We start from the raw sequence: 14,182 nt of genomic DNA on the forward strand, positions 1-14,182 counted from the left end.
AAAACAAACATTGCTTTTTTTCGGTAACAGGCTTTAAACGTCAATGTTAAATATAAGGGTTCCATTTCAATGATATTTTTATATCAACAAGTATCTAAGCAGTTATATGCCTATCCACTATCCATTAGGTGCTTTAAAAAATATTATTATTAATAAGAAGAATAGCAATAATAATACATACCTTCAGAAATACTATGGTGCTTTAGGAAAATCTTGTTGATCAGATACTTGTTCACTTAACAGTGTTTGACTGGCTACGTTTTAACTTGCAGAATAGTATTGCATAAATACATTTTATGGTTGCCTGACATGTTATTTTTTTTATAGGAATCAGCACACATAGGTGTGTATATATATATATATATATATATATATATATATATATACATATTACACCCTATCCTGCTGTGCTGTGGTTATGGAAATATAGTACCCCCTATGTAGTACAGTGCTATCTTACTTTGCATGGGTTGGAGTACAAGAGTACCTCCAACTAGCAGACAGGGTTATTGTTCTCATTCTTTTCCTTTGTTTCTTATTCAGAATGTTTTACAGCAGTATCAATAGTAAACAAGAATGCATTTCCTATTAGGTTCAATTTAAATATGGAAACATTTTGACTCCCTCTCTCTATATATGTGTGTCTGTGTGTGTGTCTGTGTGTGTGTGTGTCTGTCTGTGTGTGTCTGTGTGTGTCTTTGTATTTGTGTGAGTGAAAATGTTTTGTAGTACATTTTGCCTTTAGCTCTTATGTTCTTGGAAGAAACGTTGGCCAACCTGTCTAGTACATTCATATCTTATACTGCTGGGATTAAAGCTATAGTGCACTTCTACCTCTGTGTTTTTTACTGCATGAAACCCCTATATAATCAGCATTATCTTTGTCTGTATGGACCCCTATCTTACCCCTGCATAAACAGCACTCTTATGGTCTCCAACGGATAATGAAAGTCTTTGTCTATCACAGTCATATTTCTCCTGGATTAAGACTGAGTAACATCCCATATCTAATCAGTCCTATCTTATTTTGCAGGGTTTAATGCTTTATGGCATCCCCTGACTAGCTGACATATCTGATTGTTAGGGCTAAGTCTATATTCACTGCACATCTAAGCCAAGCCCTTTCAGGGTTTGTTGTGGTTAAAGTTGTATGGCAGTGTCTTTCTAGTCCATGATCCACCCCAGTCTTGTTTTAGGCTGTTAGGGTTAGGATTAATTCAAACCCGTTTATCTGTCCAACATTAAAATATTAGGTAGAATGATGTAATACATCCCATTTTAGTTAACGCTGTAGTAATCTGCTAGGGTTTAACATCATATGGTCTCTGATATGGTGAATATTATTTATCCAGCCATATCTTGGTAAGTGTTAGTTAAATGAACATGAAAGTTGATGTTATGTTAGGGAAATTATATTGCAAGGCACATCACAAGTTGTGTAAAAATACAACGGCCTAGAGTGTGCAATCTTGTGCTCAGTCCATTGCTAATAAAACCTTACAATGTGGATTAAATGTGGATGGTAAAAAACAGCGGAGGGAGTATTAGTAGCACTCATATTGCACTCAAGCGCAACAAAGGATTGGAGACCGAAAATAAACCATCAACACTTGCTAGTTTGCAAATTCAAAACACTTGTAAAATATATAGAAATAAAGCATTTCAGTTAAATGTATGGTTTTTACATGCAAAATAAAGGTTTATTAAAGAAAAAATGGTTTTAAAATAGATTGAAAGGGATATGGTACATGCCAAGATGGGGGACTGTAAAGGTCTCAGAGGTGTGTGTGTTTGTATATGTGTGTACATATGTATAAGTATGTGTGCAGTTTTTTAACTCAAATTTCAATTCAAAATCAAAGTATATATCTAAGTAAAGAGGTCTACTACTATTTGAGTGGATGTTTAGCGTATTTTTGGCTTAGTGCTTGAGAAATAGCCACAAAAAGGTTTTTAAGCGTGCACCCATAGAAGTCAGTTATGTGACGGATTTAGTGCACCCACATTATCCATCAGCCCGATGTTAGCACACCCTAGAATTTTGCTTAGGTGACAAAATATTACTTTTAACTTGTAACATGAGTGCAAAAATAAAAGCGCTATTGATTTAACTTGAGCGATGTTAATGCACAAGAGCGCTAAGTGCTGCACTTGTAACCTAGGCAGTGTCATAAAAAGGCTGCCTTGAAAATGCCTTCAGGTGTTGATCTGATGGTGTACTTAGCTACTAATTGCCAAGTATGTTTTCATGCACTAGCATGAGACTATGATGCATGATTGACAGCCAAGCTAGTACATAGAGTGAACCCATAAAACAGCGCCTATGTAGGCTCTGAGATTAGTACTAACCACCTGCAAAGAGTGCCTTGCGTTTTGCATTAAAAATAATTAAGCATACCTTTTTAATGCTTGTTATATGAAACTGACTGTTCTAGCGCTTACTATGATTGTCTGCAGTGACTGGGTCTATATAGCACTTTGTGTAATGCCTACTGAATAGCCACCATTATTTTGATCTGTAGAGGCTAAGCTGATACTAGTATAGTTTTGCAGGCTATATGGTAGCCCCTACTTATTTATTTACTGATGGAAACACATTACTGCCCCACCAAACACAATAAAATCCCTGTCATTTAACACTACTGTAATTAAAGCAATATTATTTGGGTGACCATCTGAAAACCATATTGAGCAGACAACAACAATCTCACCCTGGGGTCTATAAAATTGTACTGTTGCATTATTGTACAGTAAATCTCAGTAATTTCTGTTTTTATTGTCTTTTTTTTAAAAAGGGTTAAAAGTGAGATGTCAGTTAATACTCTAAATGATCTTTAGATTTGTAGGAACAATGTGTCATAAAGGTGACTCCTTTTGGTTACATGCTATTTTTACTGCTAGATTCAGATGAATTTGTCCTCAGCTGAACTATTAGGGTATCAGCTTTACATCAGAATGCTGGCCCTTCCTCCCACAATGATTCTGATCATGCATTCTACACTTGCCTCTTCTATACACATAGCAACTGGTGGGGGACTTGTTCTATAATCTGCTGGCTCCGTCCAGCTCAGATATAACAATCACACAGACATGCAGATGTACATTTACAAACACAAGCTGAAAAATGCCCAAATGTTTAAGGCACTGATACATCTTAAAAAATATTTTGAAATCCTTTGAATGTGCTCTACTCCAATATATTTTATTTTATTTATAAGCTGTGCAGTGTTATTACACTCTGGTCTGTTATCCAGTGTTATAGAAAAACGTAAGCACACATGCACACACACAAACAATCAAGCACACACAATCAAACACTTGCACACACGCACTCATACACACACACGGATGTTTTAAAAGAAAAAAAAAAAAAGAATGCATGCAAGAAAAAAATAGTGAGGTAAAAACAGTTGAAAAAGGGTTTTCTGTAGGCAGAAAAGTCTTTTTTGCAGATGGGAATTTTGTGCAGTTTGGATGTTCAAATTTACATTTGTCCTTCTTCGTAGATTAATTCTGGTGTTCGCCACTAAGTTTGTAAGCTTTACTTTTGTTCTTGGCCAGTTGTGACCCTATAAAAAAATGTGTGCTTTTGCTTGCTTGTAGCAGTAGCACTAGCTACTACTTTAACTTTGCTTACATAAGCTGCTGTCCAGCTGCTCCTCTGCTGCCCTGAAGATGTTTTGTTAACACACAAATTCTGCAAAACTTCCTTAACAAATATTTTTTGTCTGTGCACGTCTAATACATATACATTGATACACACAGAAACATACATACATGTTTTTAAATAAATAAAAAAAAATAATGAACATTCAAGGTAACAAATAGATGCATAAAAAGCATAACACAAAGACAAAAGGATATAATTAAACAAACACAAATTAGCTATCATTCATTATAAATCATCTTTTTATTATTTTTGGCATTCAAATAAATTAAAAGTGAATTTTATGAAGGGAGTGAATGATTTTAGATGTAAATGAACCTAAAAGGTGTGGAAATAATTATATTTTAAAACATACTAGTGTGAAAATAATATAAACAGACACACAGCTGTGATAAAATGTATAAATTTCATATTTAGAAAAGCATCTATTATAAATGAGAACATTTGTTTTTTATTGTCTTGATATACAGGTATATATAAATCTATACTTCTCAGCAACAAAAACTGAGACATACAGCAAAATTCCAAAAGGAAATTCTTGAGTGTAAAAACTTACGAGACTCACTGAAATAGATTCCCAAAGATTAGCGTGCTCCATCAGATATATAAAAAAGAAACAAAAATTAGATACTGATATGTCAGAGAGCATAATAAATCATAGACAAACACTATCAACTTTATTTGGTAATTACAATACTATTTTGTTTTTAACATTTATATATTTCTTTACATTTATTTTTTGAACTTACTTTAAAAATAAAGGTTGCAAGCTTAAAATTTATATTTCTGAAATAATATTCAATTACTATCGTGTGTATGTATAGTCATATTTAAAGCGACATGAAACCCAAACATTTTCTTTCATGATTCTGATAGAGAATACAATTTTAAACATCATTCCAATTTACTTCTAATATTTAATTTGCTTCCTTCTCTTGTTATCCTTTGGCGAAAGGCTTATCTATGAAAGCTCAGGAGCAGCAAAGAACCTAGGTTCTAGCTGCTGATTGGTGGATGCATATATATACCGATTGTCATTGGCTTACACATGTGTTCAGTCAGCAACCAGTAGTGCATTGCTGCTCATTCAACAAAGCATACCAAGAGAACAAAGAAAAATAGTTAAAGGGACAGTCTAGTCCAAAATAAACATTCATGATTCAGATAGAGCATGTAATTTTAAACAATTTTCCAATTTACTTTTATCACCAATTTTGCTTTGTTCTCTTGGTATTCTTAGTTGAAAGCTTAACCTAGGAGGTTCATATGCTAATTTCTTAGACCTTGAAGGCCGCCTCTTAAGAATGCATTTTAACAGGTTTTTCACCACTAGAGTGTGTTAGTTCATGAAATTTATATAGTTAACACTGTGCTTGTGCACGTGAAGTTACCTGGGAGCTATCACTGATTGGCTAAACTGCAAGTCTGTCAAAAGACCTGAAAAAGGGGCAGTTTGCAGAGGCTCAGATACAAGATAATCACAGAGGTAAAAAATATATAAATATAACTGTGTTGGTTATGCAAAACTGGGGAATGGGTAAAAAAGGGATTATCTATCTTTTAAAACAATAACAATTCTAGTGTAGACTGTCCCTTTAATAGGAGTAAATTAGAGAGTTGCTTCAAATTGCATGCTCTATCTAAATCATGAAAGAAAAAATTGGGTTTCATATCCCATTAAACTCCTAACTTGGTAAAATAAATATATATAAACCTCTCCATTAAATCTGTTATATTTCTTTCCTCTTTTAAACATGCTCTAAATACACCAATTCTTAAAAAAAGTCACTCAATCCAGCATCCCCTTACAACTATTGCCCTGTCTTCTTCCCCTCACCCCTAAACTTCTTAAGCAGATTGTTTATAAACACTTATGACACTTTCTCTCATCTAACATTTTCTTAACCCTTTGCAATCTGACTTTCACCCCAACACTCTACCGAAAATTCTATCACCAAGGTGACAAATAACCTGCTTACTTCCAAGTCTAAATGTCACTACTCTATGCTAATCCTTTTAGACCTCTCTGCAGCCTTTGTCACTGCTAATCCAGACCCTTCAGTCTTAGGGTATTTGTGACACAGCTCTACTGAGGCTCTCTATCTATCCTTCTAACTGTACCTTCAGTGTATCCTTCTCTGCCCTTCCTCCTCCCCTCTAACCCTCTCGGTTGGCGTAACTCAAGGCTCAGTTCCCTTACTTTTCTCAGTTTACACATTATCTCTAGGCTCTTTAATTAAGTCCTGTAGATTTCAGTACCATCTTTATGCTGATAACACCAAATCTACCTTTCTGCATCAGACATTTCCTCTTCCCTGCTGACTTGTGTCACAGCTGCCTAGCAAATATCTTATTTTGGGTGGTTTCTCACTACCTTAAGCTGAACCTCTCTAAAACTGAATTCCTTTTATTTCCTCCCTCTCACCATTCCCCAAATCTTACTTACCATGGACAACTCTGTCATCACTTTTACCACTCAGGCCCACTGGCTCATAACTTTATTTTGCTTTCCAAATTAAGTCATTAGCTAACTCCTGCCGCTTCCACTTTAAAAAATATTTCTAAAATTCGTCACTTCCTCACTCAAGACACAACTATGATTCTTATCCACTCCCTTGACTACTGCAATTCTGTCTTCTATGGTCTCCAAAGTAACCGCTCGTCCCTACTGCAATCCATCATGAATGCCTCCACCAGGTTCATCTTCCTTAAGCATTGCTCCACATCTGCTGCATCTCTTTGCCAACACCTCCACTTGCTTGCCTTAGCTTCAAGAATAAAATTAAAATTTTTGGCCCTAATATACAAAGCCATGTCCAACACTGCACCCTCCTAAATGTGTGTCCTTGTCTACAAATACACCTCAACCTGCCCCCTCCGCTCTGCTCATGACCTACTTCTCTCCTAATCTCTCATCAATTTCTTACACTTTTTTTTGCAAAAGAATTGCACCCATCATATGTAACTTCTTGCCTTGCTCAGCCTGACTAACCTCTAATCTCCAAAACGTTGTGTTCCTTAAAAACATATATGTTCAGGGATGTATAGAACTTTAAGATGTCTTTAGTACTTATGTTTTTCTCTACCTCAACTTGCCCATGTACTTCCTTTACCCTTGTGATTTATGTAATTGTCTTCTGACTATTGTACTCCATAACTGTATACAGTACAAACAATTTATATTTATAGTTATCTTTTTTTCTTTTCTTTATAAAACATAATATATACGATACACTCAACTGCTGGTGTCCCCTAATTGTACAGAAACGGTCCAATAACTAGGGAAATGAGACAATTACTGAAAACACGGATGTTGTCTTACATCTTACGCCTAGATTTAGAGTTTGGCGTTAGCCGTCAAAACCAGCGTTAGAGGCTCCTAACGCTGGTTTTGGGCTACCGCTGGTATTTAGAGTCGTGTAGGTAAGGGTCTAACGCTCACTTTCCAGCCGCGACTTTCCATACCGCAGATCCCCCTACGCCATTTGCGTATCCTATCTTTTCAATGGGATCTTTCTAACGCCGGTATTTAGAGTCTTGGCTGAAGTGAGCGTTAGAAATCTAACGACAAAACTCCAGCCGCAGAGAAAAGCCAGGAGTTAAGAGCTTTCTGGGCTAACGCCGGTTCATAAAGCTCTTAACTACTGTGCTCTAAAGTACACTAACACCTATAAACTTCCTATGTACCCCTAAACCGAGGCCCCCCCACATCGCCGCCACTCTATTAAATTTTTTTAACCCCTAATCTGCCGACCGCACACCGCCGCCACCTACGTTATACTTATGTACCTCTAATCTGCTGCCCCTAACAATGCCGACCCCTATATTATATTTATTAACCCCTAATCTGCCCCCCCCCAACGTCGCTGCTACCTTACCTACAATTATTAACCCCTAATCTGCCAACCGGACCTCACCGCTACTATAATAAAGTTATTAACCCCTAATCCGCCTCACTCCCGCCTCAATAACCCTATAATAAATAGTATTAACCCCTAATCTGCCCTCCCTAACATCATCAACACCTAACTTCAAGTATTAACCCCTAATCTGCCGACCGGACCTCACCGCTACTCTATTAAATTTATTAACCCCTAAAGCTAAGTCTAACCCTAACACCCCCCTAAGTTAAATATAATTTAAAGGGACAGTTCACCCAAAAACTTTCTCCCCTTTAAATTATTCCCAATGATCCTTTATACCTGCTAGAGTGTATTAAATTGGTTGCAAGTAACTCCTTTACTCATATTTCAGCATTTGAAATAGCTGATTTAGCTTGTGGTTTCCCAACCTATACTGAAAGTTTTGATACTGGCGTATACGCTATTGACAAGCCTAAGTAAACACAGCCAGCAGAAGAGATTACACCCTCAGTGGGGGGCATGATAGTTAAGTAATAAAATGATAATTTTCCATTGTTCTCTCTATGTATTGAGCTTTGGTGTTCCAGACAAATATAAGATAAGGAAGCAAGTCTGTGTACAAAAAAGTGATAACATAATGAGATCTGATATTACCTGAAGCTCAACCCATTGTAATAGGCTGTGGTTTCAAAGCACAAAACCAGCTACTTCAGATACACAAATAAACCCAAAAATGCAATTTCTCAAATATTTTATACTCTGCAGTTGGTATAACAAGTCATTTAAAATACATTTATGGAAAAACAATTTTACAGTGTACTGTCCCTTTAAATCTAACGAAATAAAATAAATCTTATTAAATAAATTATTCCTATTTAAAGCTAAATACTTACCTGTAAAATAAACCCTAATATAGCTACAATATAAATTATAATTATATTGTAGCTATTTTAGGATTTATATTTATTTTACAGGCAACTTTGTATTTATTTTAACCAGGTACAATAGCTATTAAATAGTTAATAACTATTTAATAGCTACCTAGTTAAAATAATTACCAAATTACCTGTAAAATAAATCCTAACCTAAGTTACAATTAAACCTAACACTACACTATCAATAAATTAATTAAATAAATTACCTTCATACTGCAATTCTGTCTTCTATGGTCTCCAAAGTAACCGCTCGTCCCTACTGCAATCCATCATGAATGCCTCCACCAGGTTCATCTTCCTTAAGCATTGCTCCACATCTGCTGCATCTCTTTGCCAACACCTCCACTTGCTTGCCTTAGCTTCAAGAATAAAATTAAAATTTTTGGCCCTAATATACAAAGCCATGTCCAACACTGCACCCTCCTAAATGTGTGTCCTTGTCTACAAATACACCTCAACCTGCCCCCTCCGCTCTGCTCATGACCTACTTCTCTCCTAATCTCTCATCAATTTCTTACACTTTTTTCTGCAAAAGAATTTCACCTATCATATGTAACTTCTTGCCTTGCTCAGCCTGACTAACCTTTAATCTCCAAAACGTTGTGTTCCTTAAAAACATATATGTTCAGGGATGTATAGAACTTTAAGATGTCTTTAGTACTTATGTTTTTCTCTACCTCAACTTGCCCATGTACTTCCTTTACCCTTGTGATTTATGTAATTGTCTTCTGACTATTGTACTCCATAACTGTATACAGTACAAACAATTTATATTTATAGTTATCTTTTTTTCTTTTCTTTATAAAACATAATATATACGATACACTCAACTGCTGGTGTCCCCTAATTGTACAGAAACGGTCCAATAACTAGGGAAATGAGACAATTACTGAAAACACGGATGTTGTCTTACATCTTACGCCTAGATTTAGAGTTTGGCGTTAGCCGTCAAAACCAGTGTTAGAGGCTCCTAACGCTGGTTTTGGGCTACCGCTGGTATTTAGAGTCGTGTAGGTAAGGGTCTAACGCTCACTTACCAGCCGCGACTTTTCCATACCGCAGATCCCCCTACGCCATTTGCGTATCCTATCTTTTCAATGGGATCTTTCTAACGCCGGTATTTAGAGTCTTGGCTGAAGTGAGCGTTAGAAATCTAACGACAAAACTCCAGCCGCAGAGAAAAGCCAGGAGTTAAGAGCTTTCTGGGCTAACGCCGGTTCATAAAGCTCTTAACTACTGTGCTCTAAAGTACAATAACACCTATAAACTTCCTATGTACCCCTAAACTGAGGCCCCCCCACATCGCCGCCACTCTATTAAATTTTTTTAACCCCTAATCTGCCGACCGCACACCGCCGCCACCTACGTTATACTTATGTACCCCTAATCTGCTGCCCCTAACAATGCCGACCCCTATATTATATTTATTAACCCCTAATCTGCCCCCCCCAACGTCGCTGCTCCCTTACCTACAATTATTAACCCCTAATCTGCCGACCGGACCTCACCGCTACTCTATTAAATTTATTAACCCCTAAAGCTAAGTCTAACCCTAACACCCCCCCTAAGTTAAATATAATTTAAATCTAACGAAATAAAATAAATCTTATTAAATAAATTATTCCTATTTAAAGCTAAATACTTACCTGTAAAATAAACCCTAATATAGCTACAATATAAATTATAATTATATTGTAGCTATTTTAGGATTTATATTTATTTTACAGGCAACTTTGTATTTATTTTAACCAGGTACAATAGCTATTAAATAGTTAATAACTATTTAATAGCTACCTAGTTAAAATAATTACCAAATTACCTGTAAAATAAATCCTAACCTAAGTTACAATTAAACCTAACACTACACTATCATTAAATTAATTACATAAATTACCTACAAATACCTACAAATAAATACAATTAAATAAACTAACTAAAGTACAAAAAATAAAAAAAGCTGTTACAAAAAATAAAAAAATAATTTACAAACATAATAAAAATATTACAAAAATTTTAAACTAATTACACCTACTCTAAGCCCCCTAATAAAATAACAAAGCCCCCCAAAATAAAAAAAATGCCCTACCCTATTCTAAAATTAAACTTGAAAAGCTCATTTACCTTACCAGCCCTTAAAAGGGCCTTTTGTGGGGCATGCCCCAAAGAAATCAGCTCTTTTGCCTGTAAAAACCCCCCACAATACCACCCCCCAAAATTACAACCCACCACCCACATACCCCTAATCTAACCCAACCCCCCCTTAAATAAACCTAACACTAAGCCCCTGAAGATCTTCCTACCTTCTCTTCACCACGCCGGGTATCACCGATCGGTCCTCCAGAGGGTCCCAAAGTCTTCATCCTATCCGGCAAGAAGAAGTCCAGAAGAGGCTCCAAAGTCTTCATCCTATCCGGGCAGAAGAGGAGATCCGGACTGGCAAACATCTTCATCCAAGCGGCATCTTCTATATTCATCCATCCGACGACAAGCGGCTCCATCTTCAAGGCCTCCGGCGCGGATCCATCCTCTTCTTCCGACGTCCTAACACAGAATTCGAGGGACGCCATCTTGGATGAAGTCCCTTAAAGGAGCCTTCATTCTGTGTTAGGATGTCGGAAGAAGAGGATGGATCCGCGCCAGAGGTCTTGAAGATGGAGCCGCTCGTTGTTGGATGGATGAAGATAGAAGATGCCGCTTGGATGAAGATGTTTGCCAGTCCGGATCTCCTCTTCTGCCCGGATAGGATGAAGACTTTGGAGCCTCTTCTGGACTTCTTCTTGCCGGATAGGATGAAGACTTTGGGACCCTCTGGAGGACAGATCGGTGATACCCGGCGTGGTGAAGACAAGGTAGGAAGATCTTCAGGGGCTTAGTGTTAGGTTTATTTAAGGGGGGTTTGGGTTAGATTAGGGGCTGAACGCTGCTTTTTTGCAGGTGTTAGTTTTTTTTCCAGCTCAAACTGCCCCATTGTTTCCTATGGGAGAATCATGCACGAGCACGTTTTTGAAGCTGTCCGCATCCGTAAGCACCGCTGGTATTGAGAGTTGCAGTGGTGGTAAATTATGCTCTACGCTCCTTTTTTGGAGCCTAACGCAGCCATTCTGTGAACTCTAAATACCAGCGGTATTTAAAAGGTGCGGGGAAAAAACAGCCAGCGTTAGCTACGCGGGTCGTTACCAACAAAACTCTAACTCTAGCCGTTATTTATTTATTTGATTTATTACATGATGACAAATAATTTGTTTCTCTTTGCTTGTGATTATTTATGGGTTGACCTACCCTGTTTCTTAGATGTTTCTGATTGTTGTCTTTTGTTTTCTTTTTCATTCCTGTTTAACATATTTTTTTTACATTTTAGTTAAATGATAAGCACTTTTCTGTGTACAATTCACGTGTGCATTTATGATTATGTCATTTTTATGAAGGGAATAATTGTTCATTTAATGTAATCATTTGATTTTTAGCATTTTTTGTGGGCAAACTATTGATATTTTGAGATCTTAAAAATAACCTTTGATTGAGCTGTAATACTTAACTTAAACATTAAAGGGACAGTGAACACCTTAAGATTTTTATATAAAATGTTTATGCATGAGGAAACAACTTTGCAATATATTTTCATTAATTATTTTGCCCCTCTTGATGTAATTTAGCTCTGAAAACTGAGCAATTTCTAATTCTAAGAACTTGGAATGCACCCTGATAACTTTTGGAGGCTAACTCTGCAACATATATGTCCCATATTGGCTTTATCAGATAACAACTGCTAAACAATCCACTTTATACTAACTTTATGACCATGGCTAGCCTTGTTGTCTGCGGATTGAAGCCCAGATTGGCTCCTGTAAAAAAGGTAAATGGTGGGTGACGTTTGGCTAATAAAAAATAATTGCAACACAACAGAAATATCTTGTAATTATGAGGTGTTTACTGTCCCTTTAATTTGCTTTAAGGTCAACAAATTATCTTTAATTAAATTTAATAAAACTTATCAATCAATGCAATTATGTAGAATGTCCAGGCTGTAATTTTTTCATATGGTAATGTATTTGTTACAGACAAAATTCATTAACTGAAAACAAAAATGTCTTAATTTGTTAGTCTACCTGGGTTATTGTCATTTACCATATGTAAATTATGCATTTAGGGCCAGATTACAAGTGAAGCGCTATCACTAGTGATGTCGCGAACCTAAAATTTTCGGTTCGCGAACGGCGGACTCGAACTTCCGGTATTGTTCGCGAACGCGCAAACCGCGCGAACCGCCAATGAATTCAATAGGCAGGCAAACTTTAAAACCTACAAGGACTCTTTCTGGCCACAATAGTGATGGAAAATTTGTTTCAAGGGTACTAACACCTGGACTGTCGCATGCTGGAGGGGGATCCCTGGCAAAACTCCCATGGAAAATTACATAGTTTATGCAGAGTCTGCTTTTAAGCCATAATGGGTCTAAATCAACTAACATTCCCAAAGTGGCTGTCTCAAAACATCCCGGACAGAAGATAGATTGATAGATAGGATAGATAGATATACATAGATTGATAGTTAGATAGAATCGATAGAAGAGAAATATATAGATTTGTTAGATATATAATTACCCTAATAAATTCTAATAATCAAACATGCGTTCTTGGACCCAACTAGCTTGTGTTAATTAGTACTTTTCTTAGCACTTTAATCCCTGTTCCCCCCCCCCCCCCTATCGGGGGTGTTCTATATGGCCTGCCAGATTACCCTGAAAAATTATAATAATAAGACATGTGGTCTGCTACCTATTTTAACTAGGTTGTGTTTTAAGTACTACCATTCTTAGCACTTTAATCTCTGTAACTCCCCCTATTTGGTGCGGTCTATACAGCCTGGATGATTACCCATACAAAATATAATAATAAGACATCTGCTCTTGGTCTGCGACCCATGGTAACTATGTTCTGTTAATTAGTAATGTCCTTTGCATTTTAATAGCTTTTACTCATACTCACCCTATTGGTGGAGGTCTATATGGCCTGCATGATTACCCTTACAAAATATAACAACCAAACATATGCTCTGGGACCCATGGTAAGTAGGTTGTGTTAAGTAGTACTGTTCATTGCAGTTTCATACCTGTTACAACACCAAATGGTGGCAGGTCTATCTGGCCTTCATGATTAGCTGCACCCAAACCCAAAAAAAAGCTGAGTGGTCTTAGACTAACACCCATGGCTAACTCGGTTGTTTCAATTAGTACTATTCTTAGCACTTGCATCCCTGTTACGGATGGTCTACATGGCCATCATGATTAGCCGAACAAAATACTACAATCCAACCTTTGCTCAGTCTTCATAGGCCCTTCATTGTCTGTATTTTGATAGTACAGTTCTTATTATTTTTATAGCTGATACAACACCGAATGGTGGCAGCTCTATATGGCCTGCATGATTAGCCGCACCCAAAACAAAAATAAATCCAAGCGGTCTTGGATTAACACCCATGGCTAACTCTGTTGTTTCAAGTAGTACTATTCTTATCACTTTCATCTCATCATCCCTGTTACTTCCAGGACTCTTGGTGGTGGTGGTCTACATGGCCATCATGATTAGCCTAACCAAATACTACAATCCAACCTTGGCTCAGTCTTCCTAAGGCCCTTCATTGGCTGTATTTTGGTAGTACTGTTCTTATTAGTTTAATAGCTGCTACAACACCGAATGTTGGCAGCTCTATATGGCCTG

This window comes from Bombina bombina, chromosome 1 (genome assembly GCF_027579735.1).
Source record: "Bombina bombina isolate aBomBom1 chromosome 1, aBomBom1.pri, whole genome shotgun sequence".
In the NCBI taxonomy this organism is placed as follows: Eukaryota; Metazoa; Chordata; class Amphibia; order Anura; family Bombinatoridae; genus Bombina; species Bombina bombina.